Genomic DNA, 19,071 nt, shown 5'->3' on the forward strand with positions numbered 1-19,071 from the left:
GGGACTGACAAAAATTTGGCACTTACTAGGATGTTTATTTTAAAATTAAGAATTCCTAAGAAATCAGTGAAAGGATTGGGTGTGGGTGGGAAACAGTATATACAGAAATAAAAAAAGAAGCCAGGGTTTCGATATCTATGTGAATATCTTGCTCAGACTGTCAGTGTCTTCTAGGGTGTTAATTTTATTTTTATTCATTTATTTTAGGTGCACAAATGTTTTGCTTGCATGCATGTACTTGTGTGCACCGCATGCCTGCATGTCTGGTGCCCTAGAAGTTCAGAGGAGGAACTGGAGTTATAAATGGCTGTGGGCTACCATATGGGGGCTGGGAACTGAACCTGGGTCTCTACAAGAGCAGCAAGTGCTCTTAACCTCTGAGCCATCTCTCCAGCCCTGTTTTCCCGTGATGAAGGAGCAGCTTCGTGGAAAGTTGCTTACCAGCACACTCAAGGCTGCAAGTGTCTCAAAGGATTGATGGGAAGGTTCAGGCTCCTGTGAGGGCACGGGGGAGGGGTCACATAAGTGTCTGGCTGCTATGGACATTGTAGGGGTCATTATTGACAAGTAAGAGATTGTTGGAAAGCAGCAGGCTTTTGGATTCTGGTGTAGACAACATACTTACTTGTATCTCAGTTGGGACAGGATTATCAAGCAGTCTGGGTTTTCTCCTGATTCACTGTGGTCACGTGTGGCCTTGCCTGATGTTGGTGTTCTGTGGCATGGTTTATATGTAACAGGACACCAAGGCCTATCAGATAGTTCTTGACTCCAAACAGAAGCAGACTAAACGCCATCAACTTATACACAAGTGAACAAGTTATGCTTCTTCACAGAATGACGACTGTTCCAAGAAAGAGAACAAACTGCTCACACACTCAACCCCACGAATTGAGGTTCCTTAGAGTCGCGTGCAACAGCAGCTCCCCCGTGAAAAACATGCCAATTCAACCTGGGCCAAGCCATCCAGGACAGCATGACCAGCAGGAAGACCTGGCGACCTCATCTGCCTCCCACAGATGATGCAATGGGAAGGGCAAAGGTTTGCCTGTGTATGATTCTTCTCCCAAGACACATTATGTAATTACCAGAAATACCACACAGACCCAGCTGAAGGGCCCTGTTCAGCATAATCAGCAGCACTCCTCACACAGCAAAATTACGAAGGGTGAAGCCTGGGAAACTGTCTCCAGGGGGCCACTCGCCTGAAAACGGACCTTAGTGAGACATCTTGCAAAATGTGACTGTTCATTAGTTAGAAGTGTAGCTACACTAGTTGGTAGGAGACAAGTAAATGTCCTAATTTAGATCACTGTACTCCGGTCAGGTAAGATGCACCATTGGGAGAAACTGGGTAAATAATACACAGTAAGTCAACCATGTTTGCATTAAATTTGTTTTGTTTCAAGACAGGGTTTCACTGTGTAGCCCTGACTGTACTAGAACTCCTATGTAGACCAGGCTGGCCTCGAACTCACAGAGCTCCACCTGCCTCTGCCTCCCAAGTGCGAGGATTAAAGGTATGCGCCACCACCACCCAGCTAGGCTTGCATTATTTCTGGAAGCCTTAAATTATTTCAAAAATAGAGTTGCTTTACAGAAAATAAAACAAGAACACAATGCTAGGGGTGGCGAGAGATGGCTCAGCAGTAAGAGCATCCAGGTTCCATTGCCAGCACTTACACTGTGGCTCACAATCATCTGTAACGCTAGCTCTCGGAGATCCTCTTCTGGCCCCCATAGGCACCAGCACACACATGGCACACATACGTGTAAGCAACACCCACATACATAAATAAAAACAATGAAAATAAACTACACTCAATGCTGATAAGCCCAACACGAAAGTCACACTCTGAGACCATTTACATGATGAAAAAGGAAAGCTATAGGTATAGAAATCCCATCCTTGTCTTGGTCAGGGTGAGCAGACAGAGGCCATTAGAACAATGGGAAGTTCTGTATCCTCATTTTTGACATGCTTTTTTGACAACTTGTAAGCTGTAAAATAAAGACGGTGATGTTGACAGTGTGTGCACTGTACCTCAGTCAACCCCAATTAAAAACAAGACGCAAGCATGCTGGCACTTCCAGTGTCACCTGTCTCTGTTGTGATGAGAGACACTGCACAGGAAGCTTGGGAAGCTAAAAACAGAAGGAGAGGAAAGTCAGCCAGAACGAATATCTGAGCTGGGCAACCGGGGAAGTAGATTGACCCAGGATCTCATACTATACCCCAGACTGGCTCAGGACTCACTATGCGGTCCAGGCTGGAATTCATGGCAATTCTCCTGTCTCAACTTTATAATAGCTAGGATTACAGATGTGAGCCACCAAGACCAGGTTTCATTGTTGCTTGCTTCATATCACATATAAAAATCAATTAGACTCCCCCCAAAATCAATTAGAAATGGATTAAAGACTTAAACACACCACCTGAAACTGATACTACAAGCAGAAAAGAGATGGGAATCCTGACATTGCTTGGGCAATGATTTCTTAGCTAGGACCCTAAACACAGGTAATAAAAGCAAAAACAGGCAAACAGGTTGATGCAGGAATCAGTCATTTCCATAGTGGAGAAAATATTTCAAACCATACATTTGGAACAAAGTGGATGACCTTACTAACGTAAGTGAAATAAGCTAAGCACAGCAGCAGGGCAGGTGTACTGACCTGTGGAGTATATAAAGCATATACACTGTGGAGTATATAAAGCATATACACTGTGGCGTATATAAAGTATATACACTGTGGAGTATAGAAAAGCATATACACTGTGGAGTATAGAAAAGCATATACACTGTGGAGTATATGAAAGTATATACACTGTGGAGTATATAAAGTATATACACTGTGGAGTATAGAAAAGTATATTCACTGTGGAGTATATAAAGTATATACACTGTGAGTATAGAAAAGTATATACACTGTGAGTATAGAAAAGTATATACACTGTGAGTATAGAAAAGTATATACACTGTGAGTATAGAAAAGTATATACACTGTGGAGTATAGAAAAGTATATACACTGTGGAGTATATGAAAGTCTATACACTGTGGAGTATATAAAAGTATATACACTGTGGAGTATATAAAGTATATACACTGTGGCGTATAGAAAAGCATATACACTGTGAGTATAGAAAAGTATATACACTGTGGAGTATAGAAAAGCATATATACTGTGGAGTATATAAAGTATATACACTGTGGCGTATAGGAAAGCATATACACTGTGGAGTATATAAAGTATATACACTGTGGAGTATATAAAGTATATACACTGTGGCGTATATAAAGCATATACACTGTGGAGTATAGAAAAGTATATACACTGTGGAGTATAGAAAAGCATACCCACTGTGGAGTATAGAAAAGTATATACACTGTGGAGTATAGAAAAGTATATACACTGTGGAGTATAGAAAAGCATATACACTGTGAGTATATAAAGTATATACACTGTGAGTATATAAAGTATATACATTGTGAGTATATAAAGTATATACACTGTGGAGTATATAAAGCATATACACTGTGGAGTATATAAAGCATATACACTGTGAGTATATAAAGTATATACACTGTGAGTATATAAAGTATATACATTGTGAGTATATAAAGTATATACACTGTGGAGTATATAAAGTATATACACTGTGAGTATATAAAGTATATACACTGTGGAGTATATAAAGTATATACACTGTGAGTATAGGAAAGCATATACACTGTGGAGTATAGAAAAGCATATACACTGTGAGTATAGAAAAGTATATACACTGTGGAGTATAGAAAAGCATATATACTGTGGAGTATATAAAGTATATACACTGTGGCGTATAGAAAAGTATATACACTGTGGCGTATAGAAAAGCATACACACTGTGGAGTATATAAAGTATATACACTGTGGAGTATATAAAGTATATACACTGTGGAGTATAGAAAAGTATATACACTGTGGCGTATAGAAAAGCATACACACTGTGGAGTATATAAAGTATATACACTGTGGAGTATATAAAGTATATACAGTGTGGAGTATATAAAGCATATACACTGTGGAGTATATAAAGCATATACACTGTGGAGTATATAAAGCATATACACTGTGGAGTATATAAAGCATATACACTGTGGAGTCTAGAAAAGTCAAACTCACAGAAACAAAAAACAGATGATGGTTACCAAAGGCTGGGTGAGGGGGGACAATGTAGGGGCATGGAGATGTTTGTCAAGGGCACGGACTCTCAGCAAGAAAGAATACGGTTTCCTGGTCTTTTGCACAGCACAGTAACCATAGTTGATACCGATGTAATGCACATTTCAAAATTTTGAAACAAGTAAACTACAAAGGTTCTCACCACTAAAAAATATCGAGATGCTAGACACTTGGCTTAGTCTTACTATATATAATACATGCATATATCAAAACACCCCATTGCACCCCAGAAATATATACACAGTTATCTCTTGTCAACTGAAATGCAGTTTTAAGTCACGGGACGGACGACATGGCAACTGTACTGGCAGAAATGTTCACAGGCTGTCGGTAAAGATTCATTGGACACCAAAAGCTCCACAAATGAGATCAATACACCAGTCCCAGGCTTTAGCGCTGGCTGGCTCCACTCACACCCGCTCCTGTCAAGGCTACCTGCCATGAAAACCTAAAAAAGGGTACAGCCTAGGACCCAACCTCTCCGGCCATGTGCGTGCCCTGCTTCCAGCACCGACGCTTGGGGGCTTTCCTCCAACCTGTCTGCAGCTGACTGCTCCTGATCTCCCATCTTCCCAGAGCAGAAAACTGCGTCCCTAACCCCCCGTCCCAGCCCCCACACCACTCGCAAAACTTTGGGGCACCATCCTCCCGGCTCCTGGCGTGGCCTTAGCCTTTCCCCATTTCTCTGCTGCCATGATCATCAAATCCTTCCGGCTCTACCTTCAGACTGTGTCGCCATCCGCCCCTCTCTGCACTCCCACCACTACCACTCCAGCCTGCCCCTGTCACCTTAGCCAAAGTGCCCTTCCTCCAGGTCACCGCCTTCCGGGGCCCAGCTCTCCCTCGGTTTCTCTCCCGCCCATCGCCCATCCCGCCACCCACCCAGTCGCTGGCTTCCCTATCGGCGCCCGTCCGCGCATGCGCGGGGTGGGGCGCGCAGAGCCGGGACAAAGCCGGGACCCCCGAGGCCGGCACTAGACGCACCTGCAGAAGGCGGTGTGGATAGAGCAGGCAGGAGAGGCGGCGGGGCGGAGTGCTCGTCGTCCTGGTGTCCCGCCCCGGCTGCAGCGGCGCCTGCCGGAGACCCGGAGCGAGGCCTGGGCCGTGCTCTGTTTTGCTTTGAGGTTTTGGTGGGACCACGAATCAATGGAAAGCACAGGGAGTTGCTTGCATCTTTATGGCCTTCCAAGGTTCATTCCACTTCCCAGATGGGTCATGAACTGCCACCTGCCCTGTTGCCTCTTTGAGCACACTGAGGGACGGCAGTTTCAGTACAGAGTTTAGCAAGATCAGAGTCATTTCCCTTGAATTTCTGTGGCAAACCCTGGCGAGTCGGTTCCAGGCTAGCCCAAACCTCTCTAACCTGAGAGGTTGTGGTTCACTACTGCTGGTGCCGAGATTCACCGGCTTTAGGGGACTTCTCCACCTTTCTAAATACTGGTGATGGGCCCAGTGGACCAGAAGGTGAAATCATCTGAGATCTTGGGAGCGAATCAGTTCACATTTATCTTTCTCTTTCCCAGCTTAAATCTCAAATGTCCCATTGGCTGGACGCTCTGCCCACTTAGAAGCCTACCTGGACAAAAGTGTTGTATTCCGCTGCTTTTTTTCCCTTTCCTTTTCTTTTCTTTTGGTGTTGGAGATACTGAACCTCATGTTAGGTAAACTCTCTCCTACTGAGCTACATCTGCAGCCAGTCCTTTTGGTAATTGGTATGCTCTGATGGCTACCACCATATGTTAATTCTTCACTATCAGTGAAGAACTGGGAGAGAGACAGCTCCTCATTGCAACTTTCCATGGTCCACAGACCCAATATGCAGCCCTCCAGCACCCATGGGTTCTGGCACCGTATTCCATCAAAGTCATCCACACTGTGATGGGTACGCATGGTAGAAGATGCCATTAAAAGAGGTCTAGCTGGTGAGCTGGGAGGATAATAGAGAAGAGTCTCATAAGCAGAAAGAAGGATTATAGAGCCCTGAAAAGCAATCCCTTCTAAGGGAAGACAGGAAGGCACGTTGAGCAGCTGAAAAAGAATCCACGTGGTTCTGAAGTTTGGGGGAAGCAGCATTCTAGGTACTGTACAGTTAGGGCTTCTGCCCCTGCCCCTTGACAACATAAGTGCTTGAAAGTGGAACGGGCTGATAGGGAATTAAAGCACTTGGCTCATTAAACTCTGCCATGCTGGGATTCTGAGGAACCATCCCGGGGCCTCTGGAGTAGAAGCTTAAAGAAAGCTGAATGTGTAAATCATTGCCCATCACTCCACAGTGCTCGGGGGACACTGTCCAAGGCAACTGCTGAGCACAAGAGTGGCTTGGGGCCTGAGGATGCTCCTTGCCCTCTCCCTTGGAAAAATAAAATAAAAATGAAGCCCGGGAAGCTGTACTAGTGCAGATGTGGATGTTTGATGGACAAAGATAAAATTATTTAATTAAGTGGTCTTGCTTGTTTTCCACGGGCGATAACATTTGGGGGCAGGCTAGCTCTAGAGCAGCAGTTCAATCTGCGGGTCCCGATCCCTCTGGGAGTCAAGCAACCCTTTCTCAGGGATCGTATGTCCTGCATATCGGATATTTACATTATGACTCATAACAGTAGCAAAATTACAGTTATGAGGAAGCAACAAAATAATTTTATAGCTAGGGATCATCATAACATGAGGAATGGCATTAAAGGGTCACAGTATCAGGAAAGATGAGAATCACTGCTCTAGAGGAAGAGCAGTCTGACCAGAGCAAGCAGCAGAAACCAACGCTGAAGGGCTGATTTGATTAGAAAAAAAAAATGGTTTTATTAATACTAGATAACAGCTGTTCCTATCCCTCCCCAAATGGAAACAATTTCTACTGATCGGGGTTCTCTAGAGGAACTGAGAGAATGAATATGTATTAAAGTGGGATTTATTAGACTGTCAACTTGTCACAAGCTAGGGTCACCTGGGAATAAGGAATCTAACTTGAGAAAATGTCTCCATCAGATTAGCTTGTAGGCAAGTCTATGAGGCATATCCTTCATTAATGATTGATGTGGAAGAGCCCAGCCCACTTCAGGTGGTACCAGCCATAGGCATATAGTCCTAGGATACATAAAAAACAAGCTGAGTGAGCCCTAAAGGTCAAGCTCTATGGCCTCGGCTTGAGTTCCTGTCCTGACTTCCCTAGATGATGGACTGTGATGTAGAAGTATAAGCCAAATCATTCTATTCCTTTCCAAGTTGCTTTTGGTTGGAATGTTCTATCACAGCACCAGGAAGCAAACTGATACAACGATAGAGGTGGGAAGTCCAACAATGGCTGTCTGCACATTGAGAGCCTGAGAACCCAGAAGCTGCTCCGCCCATGAGGCCGGACGCTTCAGCAGGTGCCGGGGCTAAAGGCCTTGAGGATTCCTGGAGGGCCACTGGTCTTCAGTCCTTCTTGGAAGCCTGAAGAAGCTGGATTCTGATATCAGAGAAGGGATGTAGAAGCAGCACCAAGATAGGAGAATTTGCAAACAGAGAAGACAAACTTGCGAGCAGGATAGATGAAGTCTACTCTATAGCAGATGTGAGGACAATAAGGCAAAAAGCAAAAGCTTCTCTCTGACCTCCTTCTATCTGGGCTGCCACCAGAAGGTGCCATTCACATTTAAGGTGGGCCTTCTCATGTCAAATACCCTGATCAAGAAAATCCCTCACAGATGTGCCCAGCAGTTTCCATCTTGGTTCCGGTCAAACTGACAGCCCAGATTAACTTACACAACTCGAATGTCTCTCAGTGGGAGAATGGATGGACAGACTGGTAAATCACATATCAACTCTCCAATAAAAGGGAGCGGGGCCACTCGGATGAGTCTGAGCACACCAGTCACAAAAAGCTACCTAACAATTGTGTGATTCTACTTCTCAGACATTCTAGAAAAGAGAGCTTTGGTGAAAGATAACACATCAGCTGTTCCCAGGGCAGGTGTCAGAACTCAAGCAGGGCAAGGGAGACGGCTCAGCCATCTTGTCAACAAGCCTGAGTTCTATCGCTGGGACTCACATGTAAAAGGGGAGAACCATCTCCTGCAAGTTGTCCTGGGACCTCCAAACATATACATGTCATTTGTATTCTCTCTCTCTCTCTCTCTCTCTCTCTCTCTCTCTCTCTCTCTCTCTCTCTCTCTCTCACACACACACACACACACACCAAATTAATGCAATAAAATTTTTTAAATAAAAAAGAACTCAACGCTAGAAAGAAAACAAAAGTGTTACTTGATTATAAGTATAGCTGGGTAATTACATTTTCAAAATCTCATTGAGCTGTTCAATGGTAATGTTAGTTTTATAGTAAATAAATTATACCAGAAAGGGGCGGGGGAGATATAGGAGTAGGGGATGAATGAAGAGGGTTCGTTAAGTTATTGTTTCTATCTTTCTGTGTGTTCGTGCACATGTATGTGTGCATGCACATGGAGGACAGAGGTGAGCCTCATATCATTCTTCAGGTCCTATCCACCTTGGTTTTTGAGACCAGAGTTCTTATTGGCCTGGAGCTCCCTGATGGAGGCTGGATGGCCAGTGAGCTCTGGAGATTAGCCAGTTTCAGCCCACCCTGCACTGGTATAACGAGAACTTTACCAGCACACCCAGATATTTTATGTGGGTGCTGGGGATCAAACTCAGGTCCTCATGCCTGTATGGCAAGCGCTTTACCAACTGAGCCACATCCCAGTCCCGTGTTACTTCTATCGTTGTATGTGTTGAAATGTTCATATTAACTAGTAACAGTGAAAATAAATTATAGAGCTCACAGAACTCCCAAGACCAGGTCTAGGAGCTTCTGCCAGAGCTGTCTCAAAATCCTGCTGGAGAAATCCTGCAGAAGGTCTCCCCGTGGTCCACCACCAGGACCCACGTCTGAGCTTAGATCATGCACATTGTTCGCTCGACATGGAAGTTACCTTGTTGGTTGCTACTCAAAAGTTTAACTTTTTTGTTTGTCTGTTTGTTTTTGTTTTTCAAGACAGGGTTTCTCAGTGTAGTTTTGGTGCCTGTCCTGGATCTCGCTCTGTAGACCAGGCTGGCCTCGAACTCACAGAGCTCTGCCTGGCTCTGCCTCCTGAGTGCTGGGATTAAAGATGTGTGCCACCACTGCCTGGCAAGTAAAACTTTAAAATTTTTGTTGTTGTTGTTGTTGTTTTAATAGTTCATTACAATATTCTTTTTTTAAACATAAAAACAGATTATAATTAAAAAATCCAGGGTTATTTGAAACTGGAAAATATTTTCTCTGTAGAAAATAGTAAAAATGATAACATTTCCCAATAAGCCCCTTTAAGCCAAATAATAGCTGAACTATACATATAAATATTGATTAGATTCTGGGATACAGAAGAGACCTATCTTCATCTGTTCAGAGAGCAATGTTTTACTTAAGTTGTGTAAGTGAAATTCCTATTCATCTTCCCCTTCACTGTTTATGGCAGACATTTTTCTATAGGCTAATCCATAATCTAAAAAGATTTGTTTTTATTTTATATATATGAGTGGTTTTTTTTTTTTTGTGTGTGTGTGTGTGTGTGTGTGTGTGTGTGTGTGTGTACCATGTGCATGCAGTGCCGGTGGAAGCCAGAAGAGGGTAACATACTCTCCTAGAACTGGAGTTACAGATGGTTGTGAGCTACCATGTGGGTGCTGGGAATCAAAGCCATGTCCTCTCCAAAAGCAGCCAGTTCTCTTAATTGCTAAGCCATCTCTTTAGAACCCAGTAAATTAAATTTCTTAAAGGGCAGGAGATACGGATCCGTGTGGAGAGCTGGAGTGGCGTGCACCATGGCCCAGGTTTGATCAGCGGCACAGGAGAAGTTAACCTCTGCATTCTCTGCCACTGTCAGAGAGAGCTCTTTCTGGCTCCTTCCTACCCCCAGTTCTCTTTCAGAGTCCAGAGCAGATGCCTCTGATTGGCGGAACTTTCCAGCTGGAGCTGTCTACACCCTGGGAAAGGGGAAAGTTTGCAATTGTACTATCTGGCATGGAAGGAAGACTGCCTTCCACTAAAACCCAAAGGAAGGGAGCACAAATGCTTAGCATCTAAAAGAGGGACCGTGGCAGCAAGCAGAGATCCTTTCAAGCCTTGCTTGCCTTTAATAGCCTTTTTTGGTCTGGAAATATTTTTTTGTTACTGTGTTATGGTAGCATGGCTGCATGCTGTCTAATACTAGATAGGTGCACCAGGGGTCCACTGCCTCTGTAGCTCTTCTTCCACACACCCCCACCAGAGTGTCCAGATGAGCACACACTGCTAACCAGCTCTGGCGTGTTCTATCCCACAAACTTCACTCTCTTCCTGTGGCCACAAAAGATCAAAAGAAGGGCTGGAAGGTGATTCAAGCGGTGATGTGTTTGTTCCTGGAGCATGTGGGCCTGAGTTTGGATTGCCTGCACCTCCCTAAAATGTGGGGGGTGGCAGTGTGCTCCCGTCACCACAGATCTTGGGAGGCAGAGACAGGAAGATTCTTGGGGTCTTGATGGTCAGTCAGTCAGTCAGTCTAACCAAATTTGTGAGCTCCAGGTTCAGTGAGAGACACTGTCTCAAAAAGTTAAGCTGGATATCAAAGAAGACACTTGAGGCCAACCTCTGACCAACACACACACACACACACATACACACACACACACAGACACACACACACACACACCACACACACACACACATACACACACACACACCACACACACACACATACACACACACACACACCACACACACACACACACATACACACACACACACACCACACACACACACATACACACACACACACACACACACACACAGACACACACACACACACACACACACAGAGAGAGAGAAGCAGTGTGGAGATCCTGTCGTAGGGTGTTTACTGCTGTGAAGAGACACCATACATGACCAGGGTAACTCTTATAAAGAAAACATTTAATTGGGGTGGCTCACTTACAGGTTCAGAGGTTCAGTCCATTATCAACATGGTGGGCAGTATAGCAGCATGCAGGCAGACATGGTGCTGGAGCTGAGAGTGCTACATCTTGCAGGCATCAGGAAGTGGACTGAGACACTGGGCGATATCCTGAGCATAGGAAACCTCAAAGCCTACCCCTTCAGTGACACACCTCCTCCAAGGCCACACCCACTCCAACAACGCCACACCTCCTAATAGTGCCACTCCCTGTGAGACTATGGGGGACAATTACATTCAAACTACCACAGATCCGAAATTTTTAAAAATTATTTTTATTAATAGCAATTCAGCCCGTCAAATTGCTTTGATATACTCAGAGGGAATTGAGCAGAAGGCAAGTTCACAAGTATCCACTTACTTAGATGTATTTGTCCTTTGGCAAAAACCTTGCATCAATGAAGGGTTCCCTCGATGATTTAAATTTCACAGAGCACCAAAACAGCACCTAAGTGGTTTATTTCTGTAAGGTCAATTGGCTATCACGCTTCACTTAGCTATCCATACATTACCGTAGGAAGATTTTTATAACACTTGATACCTCCTAAGTGCTTTCAAGTCATTAATAAGCTATCTCTCGGTGAATCTTCAGGTCAGTATTGACATCGTCCAGTATAGTGCAGCTATCCAGAGTCAGGGTTAAGTGGCTGGCCCAAGGTTAGAGAGTGAGGCAATGATGAGCCCGAGACTGTGGGCTTCACCCAAAAGAGGAAAATCCAACACTCCATTATTCATTGAAAAAGGCTGGACTCAGCCAGGACACTGTAAAAGTCAAAGGCACGAGGAGGATGAATCACATGCTGAGATGATCCCTTTTAAAACTTGGCCTCTTGAGTTAATAACCTGCCTGTCCCAATCCAGCAGGGCCCCTCAACTACAGACACCAAAACTGTCACCTTGCTCCAGGCGTTTATGCAGCATCCACACTTACAGTCTAGCAATGACTTGTCTCTGCTGTATTGTTTGAGGCAGGGTCTCATGGGGCCCAGGCTGGTCTCAAACTCACTATGCAGCAGAGGCTGGCCTTGCAATCTTGCTCCTCCTTCCAGGCCCCAATAGACATGCGCCGCCATTCCTGGCTATTCAAACCGCTTTCTTAGGGATCAATGGAAAAGGTGGTCTAGGCCCAGAGTTAACTAAATTTGATATTTAAATGTTTATCTTAATATAGAAATCATTTTAAAACACTTGATACTTTAAATTTTTATTTTAATATAGAAATCATTTAAAACATTTGATCTTTGTTATTTTTATGTGTATGTATGTGGGTATGTGCAGGTGACTGCAGATGTCCAGGGAGGCCAGAGGTGTCAGGTCCCTCGAAACTGGAATTTTTGGCATTTCCTGGGGGCTAGGACTTGAACTGGAGTCCTCTGCAAGAGCAGTTTGTGCTCTAAACCTCTGAGCTGTCTGTCCAACCCCAAATCCTTTTTAAATGCATCAGAGAGTCAATATTCTATTTTTCTTAGTATAAACAGTTTAAAATAGATATAGTTAAAAGTAAGGCCTTTTTGTAAAATTCTCAAAATAAGGAGAGACACTAGGCATGAAGGCTCATGGCTGTAATCTCAGCTCTTTGGATTCTAAGGCAGGAGGATCATGATTTTGAAGGCAGTCAGGACTACATAGTTTGAGGCCTGCTAGGGCTACCTAGTGAGACTATGACTCTAAAAATTAAAATGTAATGAAAGATTGTGGGGCAGTGGTGGTGGGATGCCTTTAATTCCAGCACTCAGGAGGCAGAGGCAGGAGGATCTCTGTGAGTTCCAAGACAGTCTGGTCTACATGTAGAGCGAGTTTCAGGACAGTCAGGGCTACACAGAGAAACCTTGTCTAGGAAACAAAAAATAAGTAAATAAATCAAGTAATGGAAGGTTAAAATCACTGTAATGTGTTCTGTGACAGGTCAAAACAATGTGGATTCTTGTAATGTGATAGATCTTTTCTCAACCTTTAGTGAGCTCAACTCTGGGAGTCAGGATGCAGGATAATCATCAGTCACTTTAAGCTAGTGACTTGCAAGGTTTGTCTCATGCTCAAGAAGAATAAGAAAATGTGGACATGGACATGAAGTGAACAGAACATTATTAGGCATATAAAGAGGAAGGGAGAAGAGCCGGGCAGTAGTGGCACACACCTTTAATCCCAGCACTTGGGAGGCAGAGGCAGGTGGGATGTCCGTCTCTATTAGAGAAACCCTGTCTCAAGAGGGAGAAAAACTCTTGTGGTGGGGAATGGCTCCAGGGGAGGGTGCCCAAGCCTGGTGGGCTTTTATGGACCTTAAGGTGGAAATTGGGTAGAAACTGAGGAAATCTTTGAAAATGGTCATTTTTAGGGCATCATGGGCTGAAGGAGTAGGAAGCCCATACATACACTATGCATACTCCCTCAGCCCACCCAGAAAGGTACTTGGATTTACTACATGACTAGACCCTGACCCATCATGGGCTTGCCCTTACTGCGTAAGGACAGCTAGCTCCTGAATCAGTTAGTAACTGCTACTCAGGGCTACAGTGAGAGGATGCTGTTGTTCAGCTGTTCTTACAACTCCCAGGGAAGAGGAAGGAAGCTCTCTCTAAAAGGGATTTCAACCCAACTTCCCTTATGTTCCAGACGCGGCGAGCGATTGCGTCTCTTAACTGGCTACATCATCCAATGGTGGAGCACTTGCTTAGCCTGCACAGTCTTGGATTCAGTCCCTAGCACTGAGTAAAACCTAGTGTGGAGGTACGCTCCTATAATCCCAGCACACAGGAGCTAGAGGCAAGAGGATCAGTTTAAGGTCCTTGATTATAAAGCAAATTCTAGGCTAGCCTCGTCTACATAAGACCCTGTCCAGAAAAATAAAAAAAAAAAATCCTGTCAGGCATGGTGGTACACACCTTGAATCCCAGCACTCCAGAGGCAGAGGCTGGTGGATCTCTATGAGGACTGAAAGAAGAAGCCTGGTCTCCATATGGAGGCCCAGGCCAGTCAGAGCTTCACAGGGAGACCCCAGGTCGTAGTCCCTCTTCTATTGCTGTGAAGAGACACCGTGACCAGGCAATTCTAATTTTAAAGAAGCATTAACTGAGGACTTGCTTACAGCTTTAGAGGGTTAGTCTATGATCATCATGGTGGGAAGCAGGCAGGCATGGCACTCAAGCAGCTGGGAGCTTTACATCCTGATCCAGAGGTAGCAGGAGACAGGGAGAGAGAGAGAGGGAGGGAGGGGAGAGAGAGAGAGAGAGAGAGAGAGAGAGAGAGAGAGAGAGAGAGAGAGAGAGAGAGAGAGAGACTGTGTCTGACACGGGCTTTTGAAACCTCCAAGTCCAACTCCAGCCACACTTCCTATCTTTCCCAAACAGTTCCACCAGCTGGGGACCAATCATTCAAACATAGGAGCCTATGGGGGTCATTCTCATTCAAACCACCATACCCTGTCTCAAAAAAGAATTTTTTTAAGTGTATGTAAATGTAGTGTCTGTGTGTGTGTATGTATAGAAGGGATAAATTGGAGTAGATTTTTAAAAAGGAAAAGAGAGAAACACCCCTCAAAAACAGTGAACTAGTAAAGGCCTCAATCGCTCTCACCCTCTTCTTAGTCCTCCCTCGAGTTGTCAATTGCTGAGCAGTAGCTGGTCCCGAACTGTCGGCTCTGCACTCTGTGTGCATCGCTTCACTTAATGCCCTAACGACTCCCTTGTGAAGACACCGTCACTACTTCTAATCTGTAATGAGAAGTGGAGGCTTTGGTCAGCCACAGAGCTAACCAGTTGCATGCCGGCATCTATACTTTTTCCAATTACCATTTGTGGTGGTTTGGATGAGAATGGCCTCCATAGCCTCCTATGTTTGAATGCTTAGTCCCCGGCCAGAGGAACTATTTGAGGAGGATTGGGAAGTGTGCCTTTGTTGAGGAAGTGTGTCAGTGGGGGTGGGCTCTGAAACCTCTCCCCTTCACTCTACCTGCTGCCTGTGGATCAGGATCTAAATCTCTCAGCTACTTCCTACCCTGATGAGCTTGGACTAACCCTCTAAAACTGTAAGCTACCCCCAATTAAATGCTTTCTTTTGTAAAAGTTGCTTTGGTCATGGTGTATCTTCACAGCAATAGAACAGTAAGACACTACTGAGCATGGCCTTTTCTACGTCATAACTCTGCAGAAACAGAATTTAACTGCTGTCTGAGGCACCATAATTGTGCTTTGTAAACTCATTCACATGTATGGACATTTGAATAAGTTCTGGGTTCTTGTTTAACTTCTTTTTATTATTATTGTTTAACTCATTTCATTTCTAGGGGCGTTATACAATGAATACCTTTAAGAAAACCTATTTGGGGATTTAGATTTGTCTTAGAAAGGACACTGGAATCGCTACAGCTGAGTTCAAGAGGTTTTACATATGGAGCTGTCACCACCAAGCGAGGGCAGGAGGGAGACACCTTTATGGAAAACTCTACGAGTAGAGCTTCAAAGTGTGCCTTAGTGTGCTGTCAGCTAAAACTTCACAACAGAAGTTGAGCATGCCCAGAGACATTCCTGTCCACCATTTTAACCTTAAAGATTCCGTGCCCCAGAATCTTGAGCTAAACGTGCTTAAATAGATGTCTGCTATCTCTCCTTAAGTTATTACCTTTGCAAACTGAAGTTCCCAGCGGGGAGAAAGCCAAACCTACGTCAAAGATTCCCGAGGCTGATGGAGCGATGACCACACCTGTGATTGTGGAGAGTTGAAATGTTGCAGGTCCAGAGCCCAATTATCTTGGGCTAATAGTCCTTCAAATAGTCCTTTATTGCACACGTCCATGTGTAACTTAGCATCCCTGGGACTATTTGGTAAATGTTTTCATAATTAATGAAGAGACCACTAGCTTTTACCAGCTCAAAGGCTAAGAATGTCATCAGTTAGTGCCTGAAGCCTATAGTAGAGATCCTCCACCCCTCTCTACTACTCCTCTGCTAACTTTCCCACAATGCATTTTGCTTATTTAACCTTTTTTTTTTTTACCATTTATGCCTCTCTCTCTCTCTCTCTCTCTCTCTCTCTCTCTCTCTCTCTCTCTCTCTCTCTCCCTCTCCCTCTCCCTCTCCCTCTCCCTCTCTCTCTCTCTCTCTCTCTCTCTCTCTCTCTCTCTCTCTCTCTGTGTGTAGGTCAGAGGGTAACCCATGAGAGTGGGTTTTCACCACATGATTGAATTCAGGTGTAGCCAGAAGTTTCTCAGTCCCGCCCGGCTCCCCATGGTCCAGACAAATCTTTCTCACCCATGGTCCCACAGCCACTCAGACCCAAGTAAACACACAGAGGCTTATATGATTTACAAACTGTTTGGCCTATGGCTTTAGTCACTTGTCAGCTAGCTCTTTCGTCTTAAATCAACCCATTTTTATAAATCTATGTTGCCACGTGGACGTGGCATTACCTGTCTGCTGACATCTTGTTGCTCCTTTGGCTTGCATCTCTCTGCCTCTGCTTTTCTTCTTTTCTGTCTCTCTCCTTGGATTCCTGACTGCCTCTAAACTGCCTTGCCATAGGCCAAAGCAGCTTATTTATTAACCAATGGGAACAACATATATTCACAAAGTACAGAAAGACATTCCATAGCATTCAGGTTATCAGGCTTGGTGGTAAGCACATTTACATACTGTGCCATATTGCTGACTCTCCAATAATGTATTTTTATTTTATTTTAATTGTATGTATGTGATCATGCACATATGGAGGTCACAGAACAACTTGCTGGAGTTAGTGTTCTCTCTTTCTACTGTATATGTTTCAGGGATGAAATCTGGGCTGTCAGCTTGGCATCAGGTATCTTTATCCCCTGGTATCATCTCATTGACTGCATCTACCTATGTATTCTTTGTTGTTGTTTTTGGTTTTGTTTTGTTTTTGAGACAGGGTTTCTCTGTGTAACAGTTCTGGCTGTCTTGGAACTTGCTCTATAGACCAGGCTGGCTTTGAACTCACAGAGATCCACTTGCCTCTGTTTCCCAAGTGCTGGGATTAAAGGCATGCATCACCACTGCCTGGCCCACCTGTGTATTTTTAAAGTACCTTGAATTACTAATTTCTTTGTACTGCTACTATAAAATTGTGATGAAAGCATTACCTCATTGGAACATGGAATCTGAGGTAAAGTAAGTGACTCTTCCTGAGCCATGGTCACTCTATTTCACTCCAGAATGAATTCTCTTATTCCTTGTATGGAATATTAGCTTAAGATGTGTTACATAGCTTGGTGGCAGTGGTGCACACCTTTAATCCCAGCACTCAGGAGGCAGAGCCAGGTGGATCTCTGTGAGTTCGAGGCCAGCCTGGTCTACTGATCAAGATCCAGGACAAGCACCAAAACTACACAGAGAAACCCTGTATCGAAAAACCAAAAAAAAAAAAAAAGTGTTACATTTGTTTATGCTGTGAAATATTTATTTGTTTAATGATGCAAAGGTGTATTGTATTCTTTTGTGTTATATTTGTTTAACTCTGTAAAGCTATGCTGCTTTGCTGCTGAAAACACCTGATGGTCTAATAAAGAGCTGAATGGCCAATAGCTGGGCAGGAGAGGAAATTGGCAGGGCAGAGAGAATGAACAGGAGAAGGGAGGAGTCACAAAAGGCAAATGAGAGGAGGACACCAGGGGCCAGCCACACAGCCACACAGCCACACAGCCACACAACCACACAGCCACACAGCCATCCAGCTACCCAGCCACACAGCCACACAGCCACACAGCCACACAGCCCAGCCACACAACCACACAACCAGCTACAGAGTAAGAAGTAAAGAAAGGTATATAGAACAAAGAAAGCTGGAAGCCCAGAGGCAAAAGGTAGATGGGATAATTTAAGAAAAGCTGGCTAGAAACAAGCCAAGCTAAGGCCAGGCATTAATAAGAAATTATAATAAGTCTCCATGTATTTATTTGGGAGTTGGGTGGCAGGCCCCCAAAGAGTTAAAAAGAGTAACAAAAACAACCAACAACATATTCCCTTTGAGGCAAGAGCTGTGTATATTGTATTGGCTTTAAACAGCAAGATCAGGAATATAATGCTTCACTGAACATGCTCAGGAATGAGTCAACCCCTGTGTGTACATGTATAGGCTTTGTGAGAAAATCCCTACACTTCCTTGAATGACATTGCTTAGGAGATGAATCCTGAAGCTCTGCTCACCTTCTACAGGTAACAAAGCTTCCTCTACTCTTTTACATCTTGTCCTTGTGCTTGCTTTGGATTTTCACCCACTATTCCGATGCAACTGAACTGATTGCGTGCTGTTAGAGTCCCATTAATAACCTGATTATCCCTTCCTCTTTATCCTCAGCAGCAATGGAAATGATTATCTTAGAGCAATTAGTTGATTTAGAAAAAAAATCAGTAATTGTTAGGTTGAATTTGATTTTCCCGTGTTTGTAGCTATCTGGAAGACTATTTCATTCATTCACTTGCTGGCAGGGTGTTGGTCTTCCTTGTGGGTTATTGTTGCTCTTTATCCAGTTAGCTACTGGAAAATTAATGTTCACCCAACTGACTTGAATAACTGTCTAACAATTTTTTTGTCATTTGTCACATTCTTATTACTTTCAAATTGCTATGTCCTTCCATGTTTGATTCTGTTATTTTTGTTTACGTGTGTATGTGTGTGTGTGTGTGTGTGTGTACCTGTATGTAGGTACCAACAGAGGCCAAAAGTGGGAGCCAGATTCCCTGGAGCTGAAATCACAGATGAGTGTGAGTTGCCATGTGGGTGCTAGGAACTAAACCAGGGTCCTGGGAGAGAGCAGCAAGGGCTCTTAACTGCTGAGCCATCTCTCTAGCCCCTGTTCTATTATTTTCCTCACATCTGAAAGTGTTTACTTAAACTCAACATTTCTTGTTGTGATGTCTCTCA

At 44.1% G+C, this 19,071-nt stretch overlaps 1 protein-coding gene across 5 annotated transcripts in view; it reads right to left on the reverse strand.

The window, feature by feature from the left end:
* Sirt5 (sirtuin 5) overlaps positions 1-5,319 on the reverse strand; it is a 32,763-nt gene extending 27,444 nt beyond the window's left edge. Inside the window, exon 1 of one of the 5 annotated variants that reach the window (XM_028867732.2) lies at positions 5,213-5,319. The gene's annotated coding sequence lies outside the window, so the exon portion shown is untranslated. The other 4 variants (XM_028867734.2, XM_028867733.2, XM_037205771.1 and 1 more) reach the window with 4 other exon arrangements.
* Positions 5,320-19,071: the final 13,752 nt, after the last annotated feature.

The sequence above is a fragment of the Peromyscus leucopus genome, chromosome 5, assembly GCF_004664715.2.
Source record: "Peromyscus leucopus breed LL Stock chromosome 5, UCI_PerLeu_2.1, whole genome shotgun sequence".
Lineage (NCBI taxonomy): Eukaryota > Metazoa > Chordata > Mammalia > Rodentia > Cricetidae > Peromyscus > Peromyscus leucopus.